The sequence below is a fragment of the Mauremys reevesii genome, linkage group 1 (genome assembly GCF_016161935.1).
Source record: "Mauremys reevesii isolate NIE-2019 linkage group 1, ASM1616193v1, whole genome shotgun sequence".
Taxonomy (NCBI): Eukaryota; Metazoa; Chordata; order Testudines; family Geoemydidae; genus Mauremys; species Mauremys reevesii.
In genome coordinates this window covers 90,218,877-90,244,813 of record NC_052623.1, presented here as the reverse complement: position 1 = coordinate 90,244,813, position 25,937 = coordinate 90,218,877, and positions in this window count along the sequence as shown.

Genomic DNA, 25,937 nt, shown 5'->3' with positions numbered 1-25,937 from the left:
AAGTGTCTTAATAATTTAATATATTTATCTGGGAGAAGTGAAATTTACAAAGCCTGAATTAGAGAGCATGCTTGAAATTAAACAAAAGTAACTGAAACAGAATATTCAGTTAAGTATGAAAATTAATATATGATTCATTGTAATTCTTAGGGTATTTATGGATACTATCTCTGAAAGTAACACTTTCCACTTCCTTTTCTGCACTTCCTTTCCTTTGTGGATATGTACTGTTCTATTATGCACTGAGGCCAGTGAACAACTTCTGGAATTGCAACAAAGTGAAATAAGCAACTCTTCTAAAGAGTCTGCACATTATTTTTCAGTCTTTACAATGAGGTTTAAATTCCATGAGGCAGTGATGAGAAACTCAGTCCTAAATCTATTGCTTAATTTTCTTCAGTACATAGTACTTCATGTTTAAGCTACCAGGCTATTTTTATAATAACCTTTTAAAGAGATTTCTTTCATTAAAAAATAATGGATCTGATTATAATCTCATTTACCTCAGCTTTATACTGATGTTCGTTCACTGACTTCAGCAAAGGTGCATCTAATTTACACTGGTGTGCCAGCAGAATCTGCCCCAACATCTTCAATTTCCCTAACCCTACATGATCAGGATTCTCATGCACCTCACAGCATGCTTGTTTGTTATTTATGGAATGTACATTTATGCTTGCCTAACATTTTACAGGTGTCCAAAAACAAGGCACAGAGCTTGATATAGTTAACACTATATACAAAATGCTGTGAGATAAAAATTAAACAAGGAAAAAATGCAGTTTACCACGAAAGAAGGCAATCTCAAATAGTCTACCTAATAACAAGTGTCATGAAAAGTGGTCATTTGGAAAAATACACTGTGCAAACACACTCCTAGGTTGTAAAACACTGCTGAACAGATGTACCATAAGCTTTCCAGTTCTGGCCACATTTTAGTACTTTATTCCTAAAAGTAAAGTTAGTAATAACAAATAAATAAAGCCCATTCCAAAAACAAATGACAGGATATTTGTTATGTGTACATATTGGGACTTTTAAGAATACATGATTGTGTAAAAATTTATAGTAGTTCTTCAGCACAGGGCTTTTATATGGTCCAAAGCAGAACTCCTTGCTCAAACAAAACTACCATTAAAGCTAATGGGAGTTTTGCCTGAGTAAGTTGTTCAGGACTATGCTGATAGAGCTGTTCTGCCTGAGATTTTAAATTGGGTAAACAACAGTAGATTGCCAAAATATTAGCTATGTCATAGTAGAACAAGTATGAGGATACACAAAGAAAGACTGTTTCCTTTAGTTTGTGTCCAAGATAAAACTTCAAACATTGGAGAAAGGCACAACACTCAGAGGCTATAGTGAGATATAAGCAACATGGTTGACACTGAAAAAATGTTTGTTCCCAGCCTCATCACTTGTAACTATTTCAGAATCTATTTTTCCATGGTTGTAATTCATCCTTAGCTAGCCAGCACTCTGTGTAAATTCTGCCACAACTATGCCACTCTCACAGTCTTCTTAGGGGTACTCAGGGTTGTGAGGCACCTCAGCACTTCTTGTCCTTAGTGTGACCCCATCTTGTCTATGCCTGCTGTGGCTCAACTCCCTGAAACCAGCAGCTTCTTACCACAAGGACTGACTTCCAGGTGTAGCCTTATTGATGTATTGGTGAATTGATTAAAAAATATTGATTATTGATTAATCTCTTAGACCACAGAGGTCAATAAAAGGTTTGATTTTATGAGGGCTACAGTACCAGAATATTATCAGCATCATTAGAATGAAAGACCCTGGAAGCACGTAAGAAACAATTGCAGTTTATCACAAATCCCTTTATTAACAAATCTACTGAGTAGCTGTGAAAGTGAAATGAATTATATTAAAGAAATAGAATGAATTAAAGAATGCTGTATGTGCCTTTAAGTAGAAATAAGAAATGCTGCGATCCAGGTGTCAGGAAGGCAGAAATTAAGGTAGAACAATTGCTCCACTTAAGGATGATTGGTGAAGTATTAGCCTTAGATCAATAAGAGTTAGTAAGGAAGTAGGATATGAATGCTGTGCCCCAGGTAAATTTTACAATTTTGCTCTCTTTCTCCCTTTGTTTAGTTCGCACCCTTTTATCTGTATAAATAAGACTGTTTGGGACTTGCATGGGGCTCACATTATCTGAATGTATTAGCAGAGCGCTGTGCTAATAAACAGAGTGGTCTTGACAAATTGTGAGTCCTGATTCTAACTTTGACACAGCTAAATAATCACAGAAACACTAAATTACAATAGCGGATAGAGGGATAGTGTAAAGTGTTTACCTCTATGACTGCTGTCACTCACACCTCACATCTCCGGCTGGGGGACCCTGGTGTGTCAGTCACAATCTTGGTTCATGTGTTGATTAAGCACTGTAAGCCAACACAATCAAACCCCCATTTCACATATGGAATAAACAGAGAATGGGAAGGCACCAGTAATAAAACCACAAAGGGCCGTCTTGTCTCTGCGGAGGAGGGGAACAAATTTTGAAAAATAGAAATAGAATGTAAGGAGACATTTTGTTATCCATTCACTGATGAAACCCCTTGAAGAGTGGGAGGTGGGGAGGAGGAAATGAACATTTAGATCCTGATTTTGACTGAAAACTAGCATAACATAAGAACATAAGAAAGGCCGTACCGGGTCATACCAAAGGTCCATCTAGCCCAGTATCTGTCTACCGACAGTGGCCAATGCCAGGTGCCCCTGAGGGAGTGAACCTAACAGGCAATGATCAAGTGATCTCTCTCCTGCCATCCATCTCCATCCTCTGACGAACAGAGGCTAGGGACACCATTCTTACCCATCCTGGCTAATAGCCATTTATGGACTTAGCCACCATGAATTTATCCAGTCCCCTTTTAAACATTGTTATAGTCCTAGCCTTCACAACCTCCTCAGGTAAGGAGTTCCACAAGTTGACTGTGCGCTGCGTGAAGAAGAACTTCCTTTTATTTGTTTTAAACCTGAGGCCTATTAATTTCATTTGGTGACCCCTAGTTCTTGTATTATGGGAATAAGTAAATAACTTTTCCTTATCCACTTTCTCAACATCACTCATGATTTTATATACCTCTATCATGTCCCCCCTTAGTCTTCTCTTTTCCAAACTGAAGAGTCCTAGCCTCTTTAATCTTTCCTCATATGGGACCCTCTCTAAACCCCTAATCATTTTAGTTGCTCTTTTCTGAACCTTTGCTAGTGCTAGAATATCTTTTTTGAGGTGAGGAGACCACATCTGTACACAGTATTCGAGATGTGGGCGTACCATGGATTTATATAAGGGCAATAATATATTCTCAGTCTTATTCTCTATCCCCTTTTTAATGATTCCTAACATCCTGTTTGCTTTTTTGACCGCCTCTGCACACTGCGTGGACATCTTTAGAGAACTATCCACGATAACTCCAAGATCTTTTTCCTGACTTGTTGTAGCTAAATTAGCCCCCATCATGTTGTATGTATAGTTGGGGTTATTTTTTCCAATGTGCATTACTTTACATTTATCCACATTCAATTTCATTTGCCATTTTGTTGCCCAAGCACTTAGTTTTGTGAGATCTTTTTGAAGTTCTTCACAATCTGCTTTGGTCTTAACTATCTTGAGTAGTTTAGTATCATCTGCAAACTTTGCCACCTCACTGTTTACCCCTTTCTCCAGATCATTTATGAATAAATTGAATAGGATTGGTCCTAGGACTGACCCTTGGGGAACACCCCTAGTTACCCCTCTCCATTCTGAGAATTTACCATTAATTCCTACCCTTTGTTCCCTGTCCTTTAACCAGTTCTCAATCCATGAAAGGACCTTTCCTTTTATCCCATGACAGCTTAATTTACGTAAGAGCCTTTGGTGAGGGACCTTGTCAAAGGCTTTCTGGAAATCTAAGTACACTATGTCCACGGATCCCCTTGTCCACATGTTTGTTGACCCCTTCAAAGAACTCTAATAGATTAGTAAGACACGATTTCCCTTTACAGAAACCATGTTGACTATTGCTCAAGAGTTTATGTTTTTCTATGTGTCTGACAATTTTATTCTTTACTATTGTTTCAACTAATTTGCCCGGTACCAACGTTAGACTTACCGGTCTGTAATTGCCGGGATCACCCCTAGAGCCCTTTTTAAATATTGGCGTTACATTAGCTAACTTCCAGTCATTGGGTACCGAAGCCGATTTAAAGGACAGGTTACAAACCTTAGTTAATAGTTCCGCAACTTCACATTTGAGTTCTTTCAGAACTCTTGGGTGAATGCCATCTGGTCCCGGTGACTTGTTAATGTTGAGTTTATCAATTAATTCCAAAACCTCCTCTAGTGATACTTCAATCTGTGACAGTTCCTCAGATTTGTCACCTACAAAAGCCAGCTCAGGTTTGGGAATCTCCCTAACATCCTCAGCCGTGAAGACTGAAGCAAAGAATCCATTTAGTTTCTCCGCAATGACTTTATCATCTTTAAGCGCTCCTTTTGTATTTTCATCGTCAAGGGGCCCCACTGGTTTTTTAGCAGGCTTACTGCTTCTGACGTACTTAAAAAACATTTTGTTATTACCTTTGGAGTTTTTGTCTAGCCGTTCTTCAAACTTCTCTTTGGCTTTTCTTATTACACTCTTGCACTTAAGTTGGCAGTGTTTGTGCTCCTTTCTATTTGCCTCACTAGGATTTGACTTCCACTTTTTAAAGGAAGTCTTTTTATCTCTCACTGCTTCTTTTACATGGTTGTTAAGCCACGGTGGCTCTTTTTTAGTTCTTTTACTGTTTTTCTTAATTTGGGGTATACATTGAAGTTGGGCCTCTATTATGGTGTCTTTAAAAAGGGTCCACGCAAGTTGCAGGGATTTCACTTTAGTCACTGTACCTTGTAACTTTTGTCTAACTAACCCCCTCATTTTTGTATAGTTCCCCCTTTTGAAATTAAAGGCCACAGTGTTGGGCAGTTGAGATGTTCTTCCCACCACAGGGATGTTGAATGCTATTGTATTATGGTCACTATTTCCAAGCGGTCCTGCTATAGTTACCTCTTGGACCAGCTCCTGCGCTCCACTCAGGATTAAATCTAGAGTCACCTCTCCCCTTGTGGGTTCCCGTACCAGCTGCTCCATAAAGCGGTCATTTAAAGTATCGAGAAATTTTATCTCTGCATTTCGTCCTGAAGTGAAATGTTCCCAGTCAATATGGGGATAATTGAAATCCCCCACTATTATTGGGTTCTTAATTTTGATAGCCTCTCTAATTTCCCTTAGCATTTCATCATCACTATTACTGTCCTGGTCAGGTGGTCGATAATAGATCCCTAATGTTATATTTTTACTAGAGCATGAAATTTCTATCCATAGAGACTCTATGGAACCTGTGGATTCGCTTAAGATTTTTACTTCATTTGAATCTACACTTTCTTTAACATATAGTCCCACTCCTCCCCCTGCACGGCCTGTCCTGTCCTTCCGATATATTTTGTATCCCGGAATGATTGTGTCCCATTGATTGCTCTCAGTCCACCAGGTTTCTGTGATGCCTATTATATCTATATCCTCCTTTATCACAAGGCACTCTAGTTCACCCATCTTATTATTTAGACTTCTGGCATTTGTGTACAAGCACTTTAAAAACTTGTCCCTGTTTTTTAGCCTGCCTTTTTCTGATGTGCCAGATTCTTTTTTATGTGACTGTTTATCATCTGATCCGGCCCTTACATTATACTTCTCATTCCCCTGCTCCTGACTATAACCTGGAGATTCTCTATCATCAGACTCTCCCCTAAGAGAAGTCTGTGTCCGATCCACACGCTCCTCTGCAGCAGTCGGCTTTCCCCCATCTCCTAGTTTAAAAACTGCTCTACAACCTTTTTAATGTTTAGTGCCAGCAGTCTGGTTCCACTTTGGTTTAGGTGGAGCCCATCTCTCCTGTATAGGCCCCTCCCATCCCAGAAGTTTCCCCAGTTCCTAATGAATGTGAACCCCTCCTCTCTACACCATCATCTCATCCACGCATTGAGACTCTGAAGCTCTGCCTGCCTATCTGGCCCTGCGCGTGGAACTGGGAGCATTTCTGAAAATGCCACCATAGAGCTCTGTAAAAGATTGAATCCTTGGGGAACATCTACTCTATTCTAAAGGAAAGGTAACCATTGATAAGTGTACATCCAAGTTTGTGTTTTAGGTTTTGTATTATGTGTAACTATTTCTGTTTCCGTCATTACTCACTTATCTTATAAACCTTATTCTTGGATAAAAAAATCATGATTGCTTTCACTATAATTTTATCTCAGTGTTGTGAATGTATATTGGAGCTGAACCTCAGACAGGTGAATTTGCATCCTTTTGTCTGGCAAATCCTGTTTGTCATCCCTGCCTGGGACACAGATTTCAAAATGTATTTTCAGTACATATACTCAACTCCTTAAATATAATCTGTACATACATGACACAGTGATTAGATGGATCTATATGTCAGACTTTTTACTAGATATCTCACTTAACCATCTTTGGATAAATAGTATGAAAGCATTATATTGGGTGTAGTGAGTCTGTCAGGTCTGTAGTGAACCTTTTGCCAGCTGGCAACAATTGGCCTCTATGTTTCATATACAGTTATCAAAATACAAATGTATTAAAGATATTGCATTATTGCCATGGAAAGGCAGGAACACATCTGAACAAAATTGAGATAAGCCTGAAACTAATAGAATGTAATGGTGATGAAAGTCACTTCAGTGAAGATATGGAGAAAGTTATAGCATGGAAATAAAAGAAAAGACAAGAAAAACCAACCCAAACAAACTAACTCAGGTTATGGGCCCTAGCCCTGCAAAAATGAAGCATGTGCATAACTTCACTTACTTTAATAGACTCATGGACTTTAGTGGGAGAACTCACATAAGCATGTGAACAATTTTGCCAAAATGTCTGCAACACTGGACCTAAAATAATAATGGGTGAAATCCTCACCGCACTGTAGTCAATAGGACTTTTGATATTGATGTTAATAGGGCCAGGATTTTACATGTTTTTTTTCCCCCGACACTAGACAATTACAGAATCAGAGCTTTAATTTGCAAACAATGCAAATATGGGATCACAGTGTACCTTTGTGTCACAGGGTCTATATACCCAAAGCTGGTGTGGAAAACAAAAGGTTAACACAGAAACGGCCTGCCTGCTTAGCCAGAGCTGATTGGCAGCCCCACAGCAGCTAGGAGGATTAAAGGGCTGTAAGCAGGTGCCTGGGGTGACTCCTCAAGAGGCAGAAGGACTGTGAAGAGAAGCTCCTGTCAACAAGTTTGTGAGAAAATACCATAGAAGCCAATACTCTAGGGAAAGAGAAACCAAACAAGATGCTGGAAAGCACATGGAGGTAGCAAGCAGCTCATAGACCAGCAAGGGAGAATGGTCAATTCTGGCTGTTCTGAACAAGGGCTCTGAGCTGGAACCCAGTGCAGTGGAAGGTCTTGGATTCCCCTATCTCTTTCCTAGACTAAGAAGGAAGAAGAAAAATGGTCAAGGACTAAGAGTGTTAGAGGCTGAAGGAGAGACTCAAAGACAGTCAGACTTTGAGTTCCTTATTTCTGGACTCATCCGTTAACCACAAAAGGGAACAGACTGGGCAGTGCTTTAGCCAAGAGCTAGATCACATAAGACTAAAGACTGGCTAGGCTCCAGAAGGGCTGGAGGGAGTGTGAGACTGAAAGGACTCCTGCAGTGTTGCCTCTGGACACAGAGGGGCACTCTAGAGATGAGGGTCTGCTCCTACATTTAGCAATCAAGTGCACTAATGCACACTGATTAGTCAACCATTATATTTGATACTTTAAAACACAAAGCCCCTTGTAACAAAGCATGAACTGCTGGAGCTTAACTGGCATCATTATTTCAATTTCTCTAAAGGACTGAAATTGGTTTCTGTGGATAATTTTTGTATCTTATTCTAACAAATTTCGTTGACATTGTTTATATCATTATGTTAGTTTATATTCTCCCCAGACTCCTTATTACCATCACTGCAATTTTGGTTGACAGTGGTAATGTTTTTTCTCCATTGTACATAGTCGATCCAAGAGGGTGCACCTTATGACAGGTAGCAGTGTTTTTATTCAGCTCAAATTTTAAGAATCAATCCAAGAAAAATATCCCAATAATAACTTATTGAAATTCCTAATATTGTTCACTATTTTATGGCAGTTAGCATTTCAGCATCTTTATACATTAGTAAGAGTTTCAAAAAGGCTCTTGAGGAATATAACGTATTTTAACTAAATATAGCTGAGGTTTGTTTCACATTTCCCTTTTAAAATAAAATGTTTGTCATCAGAATATATATCTTTAATATAAAGCTCATTTAAATCATTGATGCATAGTTAACGTATTCTGGCTTCCACTATGGTAACTGTAAAATATATTTTATAACATGCTTCACTGTAGGAGGTACAGTAGCTCTCAGTCCTCTGCATTTTTAGAAGCAATATTCTATCATCATAAAATATCTATTAAAAGAACGCCAGGGTCAAGCTTTCAACCATCCCTCTCCAACTTATCCTCCCACCCCCCCGACACAGGATTCAGGATACAGATTTTTATGCAGTGCTCATAGACAATGCCAGTCTTGCAAAACCCAGGGAAGACATAGGCACACACACAATTAAACAAGAAAATCAAATATGCTTTATAAAATAACTCTTTTGCTAGAAAATGATCAACAATTAAGAATTTATCTTCTTGTAACCCGGCATCACTTCTTATACTCTCAATAGTAATAAAATGGTGGCACAGATTGTTGCAATCAGGGTAGACTCTCTGTGTTGCATAGCTGTCATTGCTTTCTATCACAGATGCCCAAACTTCACAACACCCACATCCACTTAGCACCTTGTCAGGCTGGCTGATGTTTGTATCTAATTTGTATATTAATATAGGAACATAAGAACTGCCAGACTGGATCCAACCCAATGTCCATTTAGTACAGTTTTGTGTCTCTGACAATGGCTAGTTCTGGATGCTTCAGAGGAGTATGGAAGAACCCCACAGTAGGCAGAATCTGCCCTGCGCCACACTCTCTTATCCTGGTTTCTAATGGTGAAAAATTGGCTCAAACCCGGATGCATGAAGTTTAATATCCATTCTGAAATTGTTATAATTAATTATGGTAATTCAGGATATTCTTGATATCCATATAAATATCCGGTTCTTCTTTGAATATTGCTAAGTTCCTGGCCACAACAGCTCTTTGTCACAATTTAGCTTTAGGTCTCAAAATAAACAGTCACAATATTTATTTTTATGTACAATATACCTTCCTTGTCCAGTGAAAAGAAATTACTTCTTGGTTGATTTTACCAGCAAACTAACAAAACCACAAAGGCATTCAAGAGCCCGTAGAAAGCTAGAGATGGCTCGATGCCAAATTCTGCTTGAAAAAATGCACAACTTATTGGTTTCTATGGAAGTTGCACGTGTCATCGGGCAGAGTTTAACTTTAGGTGCTGACTTATTAGAATAAGTAACGTCCAAGGAATGCATCTACATGTCTAAAATATTCATTAGGGATATATGATAAGTGTGAAAGACCTCTTCAGGTCTTTTTTGGACTCTAGGTGCTACATCTGAACTTCCTACTATATTTTGTGTACACCTCATCTTTTATGATGTATCAACATCATCATTCTGAAACAAAACAGTAAGGCCTTGTTTATATTTGTAACATTGTGTAGGTACATGCCACGGTGAAAAGCAGGCCATGTCCACACTGCAGTATTTAGCTACTGGTGGCAGTGAAAGGATCTGACAAGGTTGAGGCAGCAGGCCACTAACCTGTTAAAAACAGCAGTGTAGACACGTATACACTGCTTCAGCATGCACAGAGCTTTGTAGGGTATATATCCTAAGGTTCAGGCATGTCTGCTTGCCTATGTACCACCTCATCAGCTATGCTGATATTTATACCTATATTAGGGGACTTGCTGCGTCTGTACTCTACATGCCACAATAAGTGTAGACATAGCCTGGGACAACAGATATTGGGATCTATAGGCTTTTATGTTCTAGGGAAAAAGTGCTTTAAAAAAACCCAACAACTAAGGACCTAGGAAATATACAATATGCTGTGGCAAGTTGACTTCTCTTAACGTTTATGGCTGGATACAAGTGGGTATGTGTGGGTGTGTGCGTCCACACACAGATGCCATTAAATCCTGTTATGTGGTGAGTGTAAAAGGTAAATATGGGAGTGACCGTGCTATTGCCTGTATCAAGCCTCTTAAAAGAATTGGTTGAATAATGAAAAAATTTTTTGCAAATATTATGAAGCATGATTCAGTTTAACCTGTTTGTACTCTTCACGTGGACAATGAATAAGGTCGGAAAGTACATATAGTGGATATACATCATTGGGCAGTATACATCATAGGCTAGTAAACTGTTAAAAGTCTTCTGAAAGTGATGTGAATGAGTAAGAAAATCATGTAGTGAGGCATGTGTCTATTACTATTTCTAAATTTACTATTTCTAAAGAAGCACTTACTTCATAGGGATAATCTTGAATAAATTGATATCAATGATTTTACAAGGAAGTTCTAAAGAAACAGAACTCAGTGCCAAGCTAAGATTTTATTGACTACTTAGAGAAGTTTGTGAGAAAGTGTCCTTTTTTCTAAAGGGAGAAAGAGGTTATCCTGGCAGAAAAGAAATTCTTCCAAAACTACATAGCAGGTATCTAGGTATTGAGAAATGTAAGCAAAAATAGTTTTTTTTCTAACCTGGATATCTAGATAACATGTCATAGTTCAATATGGTGCTTGTAATGGCTTCTGCAGAACACCAATAGTCACCACAGGATCATGATATTCAAGAGAAGATATAGCAAAAAATTGGAGATGGCTTATTTGACTGAAGTACAGAAATATATTTACTGTTAATTGAATACTGTTCTGAATTCATTAGATAACAAAAACTATGAAGTGACAATCATACATAACATCAGAGTTTGTAAGTCATGAAATGCCAGGAATGTTAATTATAGATCTCATTTCTGAAGTGCAAAATTTCAGGAGTTGACTAAAACATGCTAGTGTGAGCACTCAACTTCCCTGCCAAATATACCTAAGGTTACAGAATGGTCAAGACAGCTGTTGAGATAGTAAGACAGTTCTTAAGAAACTTATTTTTAATGTGACAAAGATCTATGTTTAGCCCTGTTGTATCTTACAAATATACCAATGAAGGGTTGTCACTGAAAGCTAAGTAAATACAACATCTACAAATACAACTGGAAGAAAATAAAATGAAAAAATGTTTGTCTATGGTAGACAAGAAAAATAATTGTCCGAATAGACATCTAGGCTACTAGTCCTCCTGAGAACAGTTAAAAATAGCTAATATTACTGTGGAAATAGACAATCTGAGCTATCGGAAAAACTGACAAGATGTACCTGACGGATCTGAAATATAACATTCTGTTGGTACAGTAAAGTTGAAAGCTGGGTTCCTTACATGGCAGATAAAGAAAAAAAATCAAATCTGTATCAATGGCAGAGAAATGTTAGACATCAGACTCACCAAATCCAAGTAGTTACTAGCAGAAGCCACAATATAATTAGCTTGGACTGAGGTGTGTTATCAACCATGTCCAGGGGCAGGGGGTGGGAGGGGAAGTCTTTATACATACAGAACTGAAATACATCTAATTAGGAAACTTTGAAAATTATTTCAAAGTCTACTGGCTAGTTATGCTATGCTACTTCAAAGTCAAAAGTTTTGACTTAGCAGAATTAAAGGACTTCATAAGGAGAATGTAAATACCGCCATGTCATTCATATGGGAGTGACTATGCTAATGTCTCTGGTAATAAGAGAAGACTTCCATTGACTTCACGGTTTTTGGATTAGGCCATCTATGAATACAATGGACATTTCTCTAAGTGGTTGCTAAAAATATGCCAGCTGTCAGAGTTTTTCTTGTGCTTCTTATGAGACTAGACGAGTCATTATAGTTTTAATGTTACAGTGCAATATTAATCAAAATTGCTTTAAAAAGCAGTGCAGAAGAAACACTTAATAGAAGTAACAGATGAATAATTGATATAGTGATTTATTCCTGCTCAGAGTACTACCCAACATAAGATGATTTGCTGCAGAAACACTGTTCCCGATGTTAGTAAACATTCCTTTCTTTTTCATTTGGACAGTTGTGATGATTCTTTTTCACATGCGTAAAAATGTGATAAAGAGAGAGGCCATCTTTTTTGGCTCAATACCAAGTATTTAAGCTTTATATCAAACAGCTTTTAATAGAAGCTGGAGCTAATCCAAGACAACAAATGGAGAAATAGAAAGCCTTAAGTGCATTTAGCAGTTTCAAAAGATCCTGGGTTGAAGTCATTGGATTTGTCTCTTTATCCACAAAATAAGAATCAGAAGTTCAAGCTTCCCCACTTGGACCAGACTAGACGTGGCTATAAAATAGATTTTTTTTTCAGAAAAAAAAATCAAGATTTGAAGACTCTTTTGTCCTAAATCATGATGAATAGTCAAACCCATTTTTTTCCCCCACAGGAAGGAAGACACAGAAAATTTCATTTCAGAAGAACCAAAAAGTAAAAACATTCTGACCAGCTGAATGACAACCAGTCGGGCGGGCAGGTGGGTTGCCTGGTTCCATGGATCTGGCCAGTCAGGGAGTCAGGCAGCCTAGGGCATCCTAGGAGCTAGCCAGCCATAGAGCAGGCTGCTGGGAATATTGGGGAGCAGGCCAGCATGGGGAATTACCACTCAAGATGCCAGGAAGTCTGGGAACCAGGAGAGATGTGGCTCTACAGCATACCACTAAGTGAGTCACCAGGAGTCTAGCAGCCTCACCAAAAGTTTCATTAGAATCAGCATACTCCTGCAGAATGTTCTGTTTCCATCAAATCATCATTTTCCAATGCAATACTGTTCTGTCAGAAAAAGCTAGCCCAGCCTGAGCGCAAACCCTGATTTTGAGGAAATATTTGTAGGGAGAAGAGGGTGGTTCAGTCCCAATGGCACTCAATCCATGGCCTCCATTATAAAACTGCCAACAAAAGTTCTAACTTGAACTTTCAACGACTTGAAAAAGTTCCAAAGTGTGATAGCTCCACCAAAAACGTATTGTTGGCAGCTCCCCAAATATTTTAATCTAAAAATGTTAATTGGGGTGTCTCAGCTGCCCTCTATTGCTATGGCAGCTCACATGGGGGGTGGGGGTTAGAGGTCTCTTGGGAAGCAAAAGCTAGTGCAGTCGCCAGAGAACAGAAATTACATACGCTCCACAACTGATGCTGCTAAACAAGCAAGCCACACCATATTTTGATAAGTGAAGCTTCCATTTTATCTTTGTATTGCATTGCATTAATCCAATTGAGAGGGGAAAATGCTCTTTGGGTCACTGATACCACCGGGGATTCCAAGAATAGTCAAGGAACAAAGGAAGCATAGAGAAGACTCCATCTGTGTGCAGTCAAAACAATGTAGTTGTAGTGTTGCATATGGCTTAGAAGCTCAGAACATCTCAATTACCAATAGTGGCCTCACATGAATAAAACACCTTCCAACCTCATGATAGTCCTTAAGCCAGTGAGTTTAACACTACTCTTTTAGACCTTTCTGAGGAGAAAAGCAGAACCACATAAAAGCAATCCAGAACCTTCAAACCATGCAAAAACACCTGCTGCTTTATTATCATCATCAACCACTTCTCCTTTCATCAGAGACCAAACAATTTTTTAAATAATATTAAACTAAATCCTGAAGGACTTTCTACTCCCTACTCCCCTTCCCTTAACAGGTGCAAAGGGTGAGGGGGAAGTTATAGGAACAGAGAATGGGATCAGGGAGGGAGAGGGCAGAGGATGTATGGGGAGATTTTGGTAAAGCAGTAAAGTGTCTGAAACCACTATGGCTTATTGCTAAAAGCAGCCAAGTCAGCAGACTGTAAAGTGTCCATGAAGCTTGACCCAGGCAAGAGGGGAGGGGGTTTGAGTGCCACAGAAAGGGCAGCTTGACCCCGTGTCCTTCCTGATAAGAATTGTGTTGAAGTTGATGATACATGCATTTTAGAAGAGCAGGATGTGCCCCAGGATGGTTTATTGGGGCCTCAAGGCTGCAAACTCTGGGAAAACCCACACCTGGTTAATCAATAATCAGACGGAACCTCTTGCTTGACTATTGAAACTGCTTACTTAATAAGTTTTCTTTAAGGGATATGTCATTTTATTACTAATGTTTAAATAAGGAGAAAAAGTTTGAGGTAGTTGGACTCTTTTGGACTCTCCCTCTGGATGCATCTTGCGGTCCCCACCGGCAGATGTAAGATTTGGCCACTGGAAGCCTGTCCCTGTGTCACTAGAGAGCCACAATCAGCTTTGGTAATTATCAAGGGTTCGGGGTGTTTTACTAACCTCTTGCAGATGTGTAAGCACTTGAGACTAAGTAGTTTAGCTTTAAGTGAAAGCACTCTTATGTTGTCCTGTTTGTACAAGCCATCTATCGGTCGGACAGCTGTGTCTCCCCGATTTATTTCCTGACAAACCTCTCACAGAGTAAAAGTTACCAAGAGCTTTGTCTTGAAAGAACCCCGGGTAACAAGGACACCAGTGAACCCATGGCTATGAATATCCACAGTTTATTCCTCCTGAAGAGAGAGGCTCTGTAAGGAGGCAATTATAGCCATGCAACTGGAGTAGTAGGTCCCAGAGCAGGACCACTGCTTCTCTACAACCTATGGGCTCCTCCTCCCACAGCTCTAGTTCCCAAAGAACTCAACAATCCCAAACCCAGCTTCTTGGGCTCTGTCCTGGGGAGAGAATTTGTGGCTTCATTTTTAATAGGCATTGCAATAATGTTAACAGTTAAAAATGGAACATTTTCACTATACGTTTTTGGTTTAACATAAGAACATAAGAATGGTCATACTGGGTCAGAACAAAGGTCCAACCAGCCCAGCATCCATCAGGTGTCCCAGAGGAAATAAGCAGAAGAGGCAATCAGCCGGTGATCCATTCCCTGTCACGCATTCCCAGGCTCTGGCAAACAGAAGCTAGGGACACCATCCCTGCCCTGACCTGCCATTGATGGACCTATCCTCCATTAATTTATCTAGTTCTTTTTTGAACCCTGTTATATTCTTGGCCTTCACAACATCCTCTGGAAAGAGTTCCACAGGTTGACTGTGTGGTCTATGAAGAAATACTTCATTTTGTTTGTTTTAACCTCCTGCCTATTAATTTCATTTGGTGACTTCTAGTTCTTGTGTTATGAGATCGAGTAAATAACACTTCCTTCTTTACTTTCTCAACACCAGTCATGATTTTATAAACCTCCATCAGATCCCCCCTTAATCATCTCTTTTCTGAACTGAAAAGTCCCAGTCTTATTAATCTCTCCTCATACGGAAGCCATTCCATACCGCTAATCATGGTTGTTGCCCTTTTCCAGTTCTAATATATCTTTTTTGAGATGGGGTGACCACATCTGCACACAGTATTCAAGATATGGGCATACCATGCATTTATATAGAGGCAATATGACATTTTCTGTATTATTGTCTATCCCTTTATTAATGATGCCCAATATTCTGTTTGCTTTTTTGACTGACGCTGTACATTGAGTGGATGTTTTCAGATAACTATCCACAATGACTCCAAGATCTCTTTCTTGTGTGGTAATAGCTAATTTAGACCCCATCATTTTATATGTATAGTTGGAATTATACTTTTGAATGTACATTGCCGTGTATTTATGAACGTTGAATTTAATCTGCCATTTTGTTGCCAATCACCCAGTTTTGAGAGATACTTTTGAAGCTCTTTGCAGTCTGCCTTGGACTTAACTATCTTGAGCAGTTTTATATCATCTGCAAATTTGGCCACTTCACTGTTTCCCCCTTTTTCCAGATCATTTATGAATATGTTGAATAGGACTGGTCCCAGTATAGACTCCTGGGGGACACCACTATTTAACTCTCTGCATTCTGAAAACTGACCATTTATTTCTACCCTTTGTTTCCTATCTTTTAAACAGCTACCAATCCATGAGATGATCTTCCCTCTTATCCCATGACAGCTTACTTTGCTTAAGAGCCTTTGGTGAGGAACCATGTCAATGGCTTTCTGAAAATCCACTGGTTATCCTTTGGCCACATGCTTGTTGACCCCCTCAAACAATTATAGTAGATTGGTGAGGCATGATTTCCGTTTACAAAAACCATGTTGACTCTTTCCCAACAAATTATGTTCATCTATGTGTCTGACAATTTTGTTCTTTACTATAGTTTCAACCAGTTTCCCGGTATTGAAGTCAGCCTTACTGGCCTGTAATTGCTGGGATCATGTTTGGAGCCCTTTTTTAAAAATTGGTGTCACATTAGCTATCCTCCAGTCATTTGGTACAGAAGTTGATTTAAATGATAGGTTACATACCACAGTCAGTAGTTCTGCAATTTCACATTTGAGTTCCTTCATAACTCTTGGGTGAATACCATCTGGTCCTGGTGACTTATTATTATGTAGTTTATCAATTTGTTCCAAAACCTCCTCTAATGACACCTCAGTATGGAACAGTTCCTCACATTTGTCACCTAAAAAGAATGGCTTGGGTTTGGGAATCTCCCTCACATCCTCAGCCGTGAAGACCGATGCAAAGAATTTATTAAGTTTCTATGCAATGGCCTTATCATCCTTGAGTGCTCCTTTAGCATCCCAATCGTCCACTGGTTTTTTGCAGGCTTCCTGCTTCTCATGTACTTAATTTTTTTTTTAGCTATTACTTTTTGAGTCTTTGGCTATCTGTCCTTCAGATTCTTTTTTGGCCTTCCTAATTATATTTTTACACTTCATTTGCCAGAGTCTATGCTCATATTTTCCTCACTAGGATGTAACTCACACTTTTTAAAAGATGCCTTTTTGCTTCTCACTGCTTCTTTTACTTTGTTGTTTAGCCATGGTGGCACCTTTTTGGTTATCTTACTATGTGTTTTAATTTGGGGTATACATTCAAGTTGAGCCTCTATTATGGTGTCTTTAAAAAGTTTCCATGCAGCTTGTAGGGATTTCACTTTTTGCACTGTAACTTTTATTTCTGTTTAACTAATTTCTTCATTTTTGTGTAGTCCTCCTTTCTGAAATTAAAGGCTACACGGTTGGGCTGCTGTGGTGTTTCCCCCGCTATTGGGATGTATATTAAATTTAATTATATTATCATCACTATTACCAAGCAGTCCAGCTATATTCATCTCTTGGATCAGATACTGTGTTCCACTTAGGACTAAATCAAGAATGCCTGTTCTCTAGTGGATTCCAGGACTAGTTGCTCCAAGAAGCACTCATTTAAGGTGTCAAGAAACTTTATCTCTGCATCCAGTCCTGAGGTGACATGTATCCAGTCAATATAAGGATTGTTGAAATTCCCATTATTACTGAGGTGTTTTTTTTATTTTAATAGCTTCTTTAATCTCCCTGAGCATTTCAAAGTCACTATCACCATCCTGGTCAAATGGTCAGTAATATATCCCTACATTGATTATCCTCATTCTACCAAGTTTCTGTGATGCCTATTATATCAATATCCTAATTTAATATGAGGCACTGTAGTTCATGCATCTTATTATTTAGATGTCTAACATTTGTATATAAGCACTTCAAAAACTTGTCACTTTGTAGCTGTCTGCCATTACAGGATGTAATTGAATGGGACTTTTTTTCATTTGACTGTTTCTCATCAGATCCTACCTGTATTTTATCATCTTCCATCCTCTCCTCCTTACTAGGACATAGAGAATCTCCATTAATAGAGATTAACCAGATCAGCCACACCATCACCGGTTCATTCACCTGCACGTCCACCAATGTAATATATGCCATCATATGCCAGCAATGCCCCTCTGCTATGTACATCGGCCAAACTGGACAGTCTCTAAGGAAAAGGATAAATGGACACAAATCAGATATTAGGAATGGCAATATACAAAAACCTGTAGGGAGACACTACAACCTCCTGCCACACAATAGCAGAGATCTTCCTGGCCATCCAAAAAAAAAAAAAACTCAGGACCAGACTTCAAAGAGAAACTGCTGAGCTCAGTTCATCTCTGCAAATTTGACACCATCAGCAGGAAAGAAAGAAAAGAGCTGTGATGGCTACAGTTTCTCCTCCCTCCTTTTCCTTCACACCACACCTCACCTCAACTGCCAGGGCCTCATCCTCTCCTGATTGAAAACTACTCTCGTCTTCTTTGCTTGCTTTTTGCATATATAATATAAACCCTGGAAATTTCATTCAAGCACCACTGAAAGTATTCACCCACGAACCACTCACTGCTGCAGAGTCTGCTGCTCTATAAGGTGCCACGGGATTCTTTGTTCCATTAATAGATCCTCCCCTAAGGGATGTCTCTGTCCGAACCACATGCTCCTCCACTCCTGTCGGCTTTTCCCCAGCCCTTACTTTAAAATCTGCTCTACCATCTTTTTAATTTTAAGCACCAGCAATCTGGTTCCAATTTGCTTTAGGTGGAGCCCATCCTTCCTGAATAGGCTCCCCCTTTCTGAAAAGTTTCCCCAGTTCCTAATAAATCTAAACCCCTCCTCCCTACACCATTGTCTCATCCATGCATTGAGACCCTACAGTTCTTCCTTCTAACTGGCCCTGTGTGTGTGGAACTGGAAGCATTTCAGAGAATGCTACCATGGAGGTCCTGGACTTCAATCTCTTACCTAGCAGCCTAAATTTGGCCTCCAGGACCTCTCTACTATCCTTTCGTATGTCATTGGTACCTACATGTACCATGACAACCGGCTTTTCCCCAGCACTACCCGTAAGTCTATCTAGATGTCTTGAAAGATTCGGAACCTTCACACCAGGCAGGCAAGTCACCATGCTGTTCTCCCGGTCATCGCAAACCCAGCTATGTTTCTAATGATCAAATCGTCCATTACTAATATGTCTCTTCCTAAAAACTGAAGTTCCCTAGCCTGGAGAGGAATCCTCAATGCAAGAGGATACCATAACTTCATCTGGAAGGAGGATCCCAACTAAGGGATCATTTTACTCTGCTCCAGTTGGATGTTCTCCTTCCCTGAGACTTTTATCCTTCTCAACAGTACAGAGGCTGTCAGAACAAGGCTGGGAGCCATTTTAGTGTGTCCTGGAAAGTCTCATCTATGTACCAATCTGTGCTCCTCAAGTCACTCTTGTCTCCAAAGTCCGTACACAGTCTTTGAGTGCCAGGAGCTCCTTACACCTAATGCACACATATGCCACCTGCCAATAGGACAGGTTATTATACATGCTGCATTGGGTGCAATAAACTGGATAATCCTCAGTCTGTGGACTTCTGCCTGCATTCTCTTTTTACTCCTGAAACTCATTCCTGTGTTGTTGTTTTGTTTTTATCAGCAGGTGTTTTAGGCTTTAAGTTTAAAGAAGTCTAAAGAATGTTAAGTGTACCTAGCCGCCCACACATGCACTCCCCCTCTCATCTCCCTTGCAAAACTCCCATTACCCGTTCCTGTTTGCTAGCTCCTCTGGTTGCTTAGGAGTGGACTTTTTAAAGCTCTGGTCTTCCTGAGTAGCCCCACCCTCTGGTTAAGGGTTGATGGATGCTAAAAGTTTTAGAGATAAAAGCCTCATTAAGAAGCTCTCAGCCTTGCCTAGCAGGCTGCTAGACTTAACACACACACGGTCAGCAAATAGTCCCCCAAACAAACAGACCACATGGTATGTTTCAGTCAAGCAGTAAGCACATCACAAACACACACACACACTTTAGAGAACAAATTTACCCCATGGATCACGTAATCATTCCTCCTTCACCTGGAGAACTCCCTCGCAAAACTTGTTTCTGATTATACACTGATTGTGTTAAACACCATACAACCACAACCTGCTAACAACATAATTTCAGCTACTGCTGTTTAATAGATTTTTTCCTGTTATTGAAATAAATGACAAATCAAATTACAATGGAATGCTTGTGGTCTCACATTGTGTATAATCAACAGCAATACATTTAAGAGTGAAAGTTCAGATATTTAAAAAAAATTTAAATTATGAAAGATTCCAGTAGATTTGGGAGATTATTTAACATTAAGCATATTATTTTAAGGGTATCTTAATTTTTATAAACAGAGACATATTCTATATGGGTGTTCAAAGAGCTGGACTATTCAGATAAATTAGGATGTGAAGAAAAAACAGAGGGATGGAACTAGTCCTTCCTCCCCAGGTACAGCAGAGATTACTCCAGCACAAGGAGCAGCCGAGAGAGAGAGAAGCCCAGTCAGGTCACTTTTCCGTAGACTCTAGTTGGGAGGACTTCTCCTGTGGGGTCACCAGGCCTCAGCAGCCCTCCTTTACATGGACAGGGGGAAGCAGAGAAGGGTTGGAGCTTGCCCTGGGTAGCAGAAAGCACTTTCTCAACATATAATAAACAATCGGGCTGGCCAAGATCTAGCCAGAGACCCTCAATCCCATTCTCATCTTCACAGGCTCTGGATGCCGTTGATAAGAGCAGTATCTTCTTTTACAGTTAAACCTCTGTTTTCTATATGTTCATTGGATGTTTTCCCTAACCTACTTATTTAACTCTCCATCAGTCCAGGTACTTATATGGTCCTCACCACTATAATGACTTGGAAGATGTTCAAATACTAACTATAAAAAAAGCATTCTCTCACCCTTCTCCCTTACCATCCCTCTGATGTCAGCTTTACTCTCATGCCCTCTGTGCTCCCATTCATCCTTCATTCTTTCCTCTTCACCTTTTCACTTCTCTCCTGCTCCTAATACTCTACCCTCCTGCCACTCTCCCTCACCCAGCCCTGCTCCATGCCTTGGCAATGGAAATGACTTACAGGTCCTACCTCCAGGAGAGAGACTGTAAAAGATTCAAGGTCTATGGAGCCTAGTTTGATTTTGCTATGAGAAGAACTGGTCTTTTGTTTATATGCTATATGTTTTGAGATTGTTTGACAGCATTTTACATTTTTTTTAATGAAGAGTGTTTGGATTAAAAGCCTGCTGGAAAATTCTGAAAGGAGTATGGAGAGCTGAGAAATTTTCCATGGACTAAGACATTACAGAAACACTAGAATCTTGCAAGAGAGTGCTGGCTTTTGTTTATATGATTTGTTGGTGTTTTGGTCTCTCTCTCTCTTCCTTTGTTTTTTTCTTATCTTCTGCTGTAAATTACAGATTAATGTGTGTCAATCCTACTGAACCTGAGGCCATGGTATTTCTTGTACTTTAACAATATATCCTGCTAGGTATATTGGATTTGCTTTTTTCTGTTCATCTAACCTTGGCTCCACTGGTTCTTGCCATGAGGAAAGAGAAGGAAACTGCATCTAATAGCTGGACCTAATCTTAGCATCAGATTTCCAGCCTCACCTGAGCAGCGGTCCACTGCTCCCAGATTCCTGAATGAGGGGACAGTGCTTTGGCCCAAAGTAGCAACATCACAACAGTACACTGTAACAGCTGCTTCCCTGCTTCTTTTCCTGTTCTCCCTCATTCTCTTGTTTTGTGTTTACGTGTCTGTTTGGTTAGAGAAACTAACTTAACAAATCAACAACTGTTTCAATATGTTCTTGGCAGCCATGTTAACATTTCCATAATTTAAGGACAAAAATCAATTCCTTGTACAATTAGGTTAACAAAGCAGGTTTACACCACGATGCTGAGAAATTCATCCTTAGACTATGTTTAAAATATCCCACCTTCATGCCCCCTTCCCCCCACAAATTCAACACTTTATAGATGGCGGAAAATAGCATCCAAATAACCCATAAAACAGGAATGGTCTTTTTTTTGTATTTGTACAGCACCTAACATAATGGGGCTACTAGGCACTACTACAATACACGTAATGATAATGGCATATGTAAAATGAATAAGTAGAGAATCACCCTGATCACTTTACTTATGCTGTACTTCATTCCCACACCAGTTTTAAGTCTTCTTATAGTTATTTTTGAATTGTAGGCTCTTTAAGGAAGGACTGCATTTGTGCAGTGCCTAGCACAAAGGGGCCTTTGTCTGGACTTGTGTCTTTGGGAATCACCACAGGATAAATAACAAAATCACCACCACCAGCACTTCCTTCTCCCCAGTGTCACCCCAGAGAATATTTGTTCTCAGCTGTAAATACAATGGGAAAAACTAATATAAAATATCCAGTCTATCACTCGTTACAGAAGACAAATATTGGTAAAAGAGAATTGACCCATAATTCATGTTATGAAGTGGGGTTAACGCATAGTAGCCACTCTATTTATGTAGCAGTGGCCTTCTTTAAGACCTTAAAGCATTAATTTCCTTGTAATTAGACAGATAGAGAGTCTTCAATTTGTACACACTAATTGCTACATATTGCACTGTTTATTATAATTTGCTTATAAAGCTGCTACCATTTGTTGCTAACTGAGAAACAGGAAGTCCTTGGTCAACAGAGGGCTTTGCTGATAATGTATTGAGTTTGAAATGGTAATTTTAGGCTCACCACTTCCCAAGTCCTTCAACAATATGATAGATAACAGAAGGTCATACTCAGCAGGTTTAGTTTGCATTTTTGATTTAGCACTTTAAGAGCTGTGTGAATGACTGGACTATGGCTCACTGCAAGACTCTCTAATTTGTTCCAAATTATCACAATTAAGGAAAGAGCTTTAAAGCTTACATCATTACACAAAGGCTGCATTTAGATTCATAGACCTCTGCCTTGGCATTTTTAAATTAGATAGTTTTAGGGTATTTTTTCTAAAGAAGAGAAATTGTATAGTAATTGGTCAGTGTTTGTGCTGCTGTACTTAGAGACACTGCCCCCATTATAAACCCAGTTTTTCAGGGCTGTATAATTTATCCATAAAATTTTGCTCTGGACTAAACCTTGGCATGCTAATCATAAGTGTCTAGTTTTTAAGTTATGAATTTAGGGAAAAAAAGCTTACTAGCTTCAAATGGCTTTTTGTACTAATCTTTGATCATTAAAAAAAACAGGCTGTAATTTAAAAATCGACATGCGTTGATTCTGACACTTCTGCCAGGGTAAACTCTCAGTAAGATAAAATTTATCACCTTGAAAAAAGATCAGTTTTCCAATTTTTTTTTAAATTCCATATTTAGGATTTTCTTTTATGAAAAAATAAAAACTAAGTTTTTCTCCTTATAGCTGAAGCAAAATTCCTGACACATTTAAGAGACCCTATGTCTCAGCAGAGAGACACTTTGGCAGCGTTGGTTAGTATACCGGAAACACGACTTTCCTTGATCAAGACCACTAGTAGGCCTAGTTTATTACAGGCATAACATCTGTTATGTGATTGAGGCCTGATTCACAAATAAGAACAATGGAAGGTTAGGGCATTGTTTTGTATAATTCTCTCCCACCCCACCCCTTTTACAACACAGACAGGGATCTATCTAAAGTTTATTCTCTTTTTTATTCCCCTTGATGAATTGATTCCATTATCCTTTGCCTGACCCTTCTTATTTCTTCACCAGACAACAGTATTCAAGGGAAAAAACCCTGCACTAAGCTGGAGTTTAAGCTGAAACAATAAATGCACTTTTTGTATGGAAAAAAACACTGCCTTTGTCATTGTGCATCCTCTAATGTGTGCCTTCAATGCCTTGCGCAAATGTGTGTGTGAAAATGGCTTTGTTGCAAAAAAGTCTGAATCAGCTAAATTAGTCAGAAAGATCAGGGGCATTGAATACACCAGAAAGAGGGAGTGTGACTCTTTTACAACTCTCTTCAGAAACCTTTTTGCCACATTTGCACAGCACTGCTTACTACATTGATTTTTACGAAACATTGACAGGTACAGCATATACCATTACAGCCTGCCTGGCACTCCTTGAGTTATCTGTTGGCTTCCATCTATCATCTTGCAATGAATCATCTCCTTGACTGCATTTGAAGTCATTTACTTTAATGTTTATTCAGATCTGAACACCTACAAATTTCCAAACTGAAGAAGTACATTTAAAAATAAATAAATAAATAAAAAAGAAGTGTTCTAGTAACTCTAAATTCCTCTTTGCAATACATGGAAATTTAGGATTATCAAAGCACATTATAAAAGTGTTATATCTGAAGTGATCAAGTTTAGGGAATACGCAGTGTGATTTAACTTTATTGTACTGTTTTAAGTTTATAGGCATCATTATAAAATAATAAATATCATAGGGTTATATAAATTCAACTCCAAATAATATACTTCACTAATCTTAAGGAGAAAAAAATATATAGCAAGACCCACTCTGAATTTTAGCCTTAACTTTCTGATTTTATTATTATTATTATAGTAGTATCTAAGGCCCCAGTCAGGAATCAGGATTTTTTTTACTAGTCGTACATAAATGTTACAACCCAGATACTGTATGTTTAAATCAGGGCCTTTGTTACCTACTGGATATATATATATATAATTTCCATATAATAAATGTCTCACCGTTACCTCAGAAAAGGAAGATATGTAAGAGGTCATAAGATATAATGCAGATTACCCTGTAATATCTTCACATCTAGAAAGCAGCAGGGCAATCACCAGCCAAGAAAGTTTTACTCTTTTCCTTTTTGTGAACTGGTAAAAGCTGAGAACAAATGTGATTTGAGGACCCTGTTACTATACTGAGCATCCAGAACTACATGCACTTCCATTAAAGATATATGTACACCACAGTATATTGCATCTCCTTACAATAATTTTAATTTATTTTCAAATCCATAGGTGTTTTAAGACCATAATGTTAAGTATTTGGCAAATAGTTCATGATGGCCCATTATCAACAAAATATATATAATCAAGATATATTTGCAATCTTTTTACAATATGGCAATCATAATTAGAAAACTATTAATTTTAGCAGGATAGAGCCATTAAAGATCCTCATACTAAGACTTAGAGACCTTCCATTTGACCTATAAATGACCAGATAAACTCCTTCATAGAATCATAGAATCTCAGGGTTGGAAGGGACCTCAGGAGGTCATCTAGTCCAACCCCCTGCTCAAAGCAGGACCAACACCAACTAAATCATCCCAGCCAGGGCTTTGTCAAGATTGACCTTAAGATCCTCTAAGGAAGGAGATTCCACCACCTCCCTAGGTAACCCATTCCAGTGCTTCACCACCCTACTAGTGAAAAAGTTTTTCCTAATGTCCAACCTAAACTTCCCCCTCTGCAACTTGAGACCATTACTCCTTGTTCTGTTATCTTCTACCACTGAGAACAGTCTAGATCCATCCTCTTTGGAACCCCCTTTCAGGTAGTTGAAAGCAGCTATCAAATCCCCCCTCATTCTTCTCTTCTGCAGGCTAAACAATCTCAGTTCCCTCAGCCTCTCCTCATAAGTCATGTGCTCCAGCCCCCTAATCATTTTTGTTGCCCTCCGCTGGACTCTCTCCAATTTATCCACATTCTTCTTGTAGTGTGGGGCCCAAAACTGGACACAGTACTCCAAATGAGGCCTCACCAGTGCTGAATAGAGGGGAATGATCACATCCCTCGATCTGCTGGAAATGCCCCTACTTATACAACCCAAAATGCCATTAGCCTTCTTGGCAACAAGGGCACACTGTTGACTCATATTCAGCTTTTCGTCCACTGTAACCCCTAGGTCCCATTCTGAAGAACTGCTGCCCAGCCATTCGGTCTCTAGTCTATAGGAGTGCATGGGATTCTTCCGTCCTAAATGCAGGACTCTGCACTTGTCCTTGTTGAACCTCATCATATTTCTTTTGGCCCAATCCTCTAATTTGTCTAGGTTCCTCTGTATCCTATCCCTACCCTCCAGCATATCAACCACTCCTTCCAGTTTAGTGTCATCTGCAAACTTGCTAAGGGTGCAGTCCACACCATCCTCCAGATCGTTAATGAAGATATTGAACAAAATC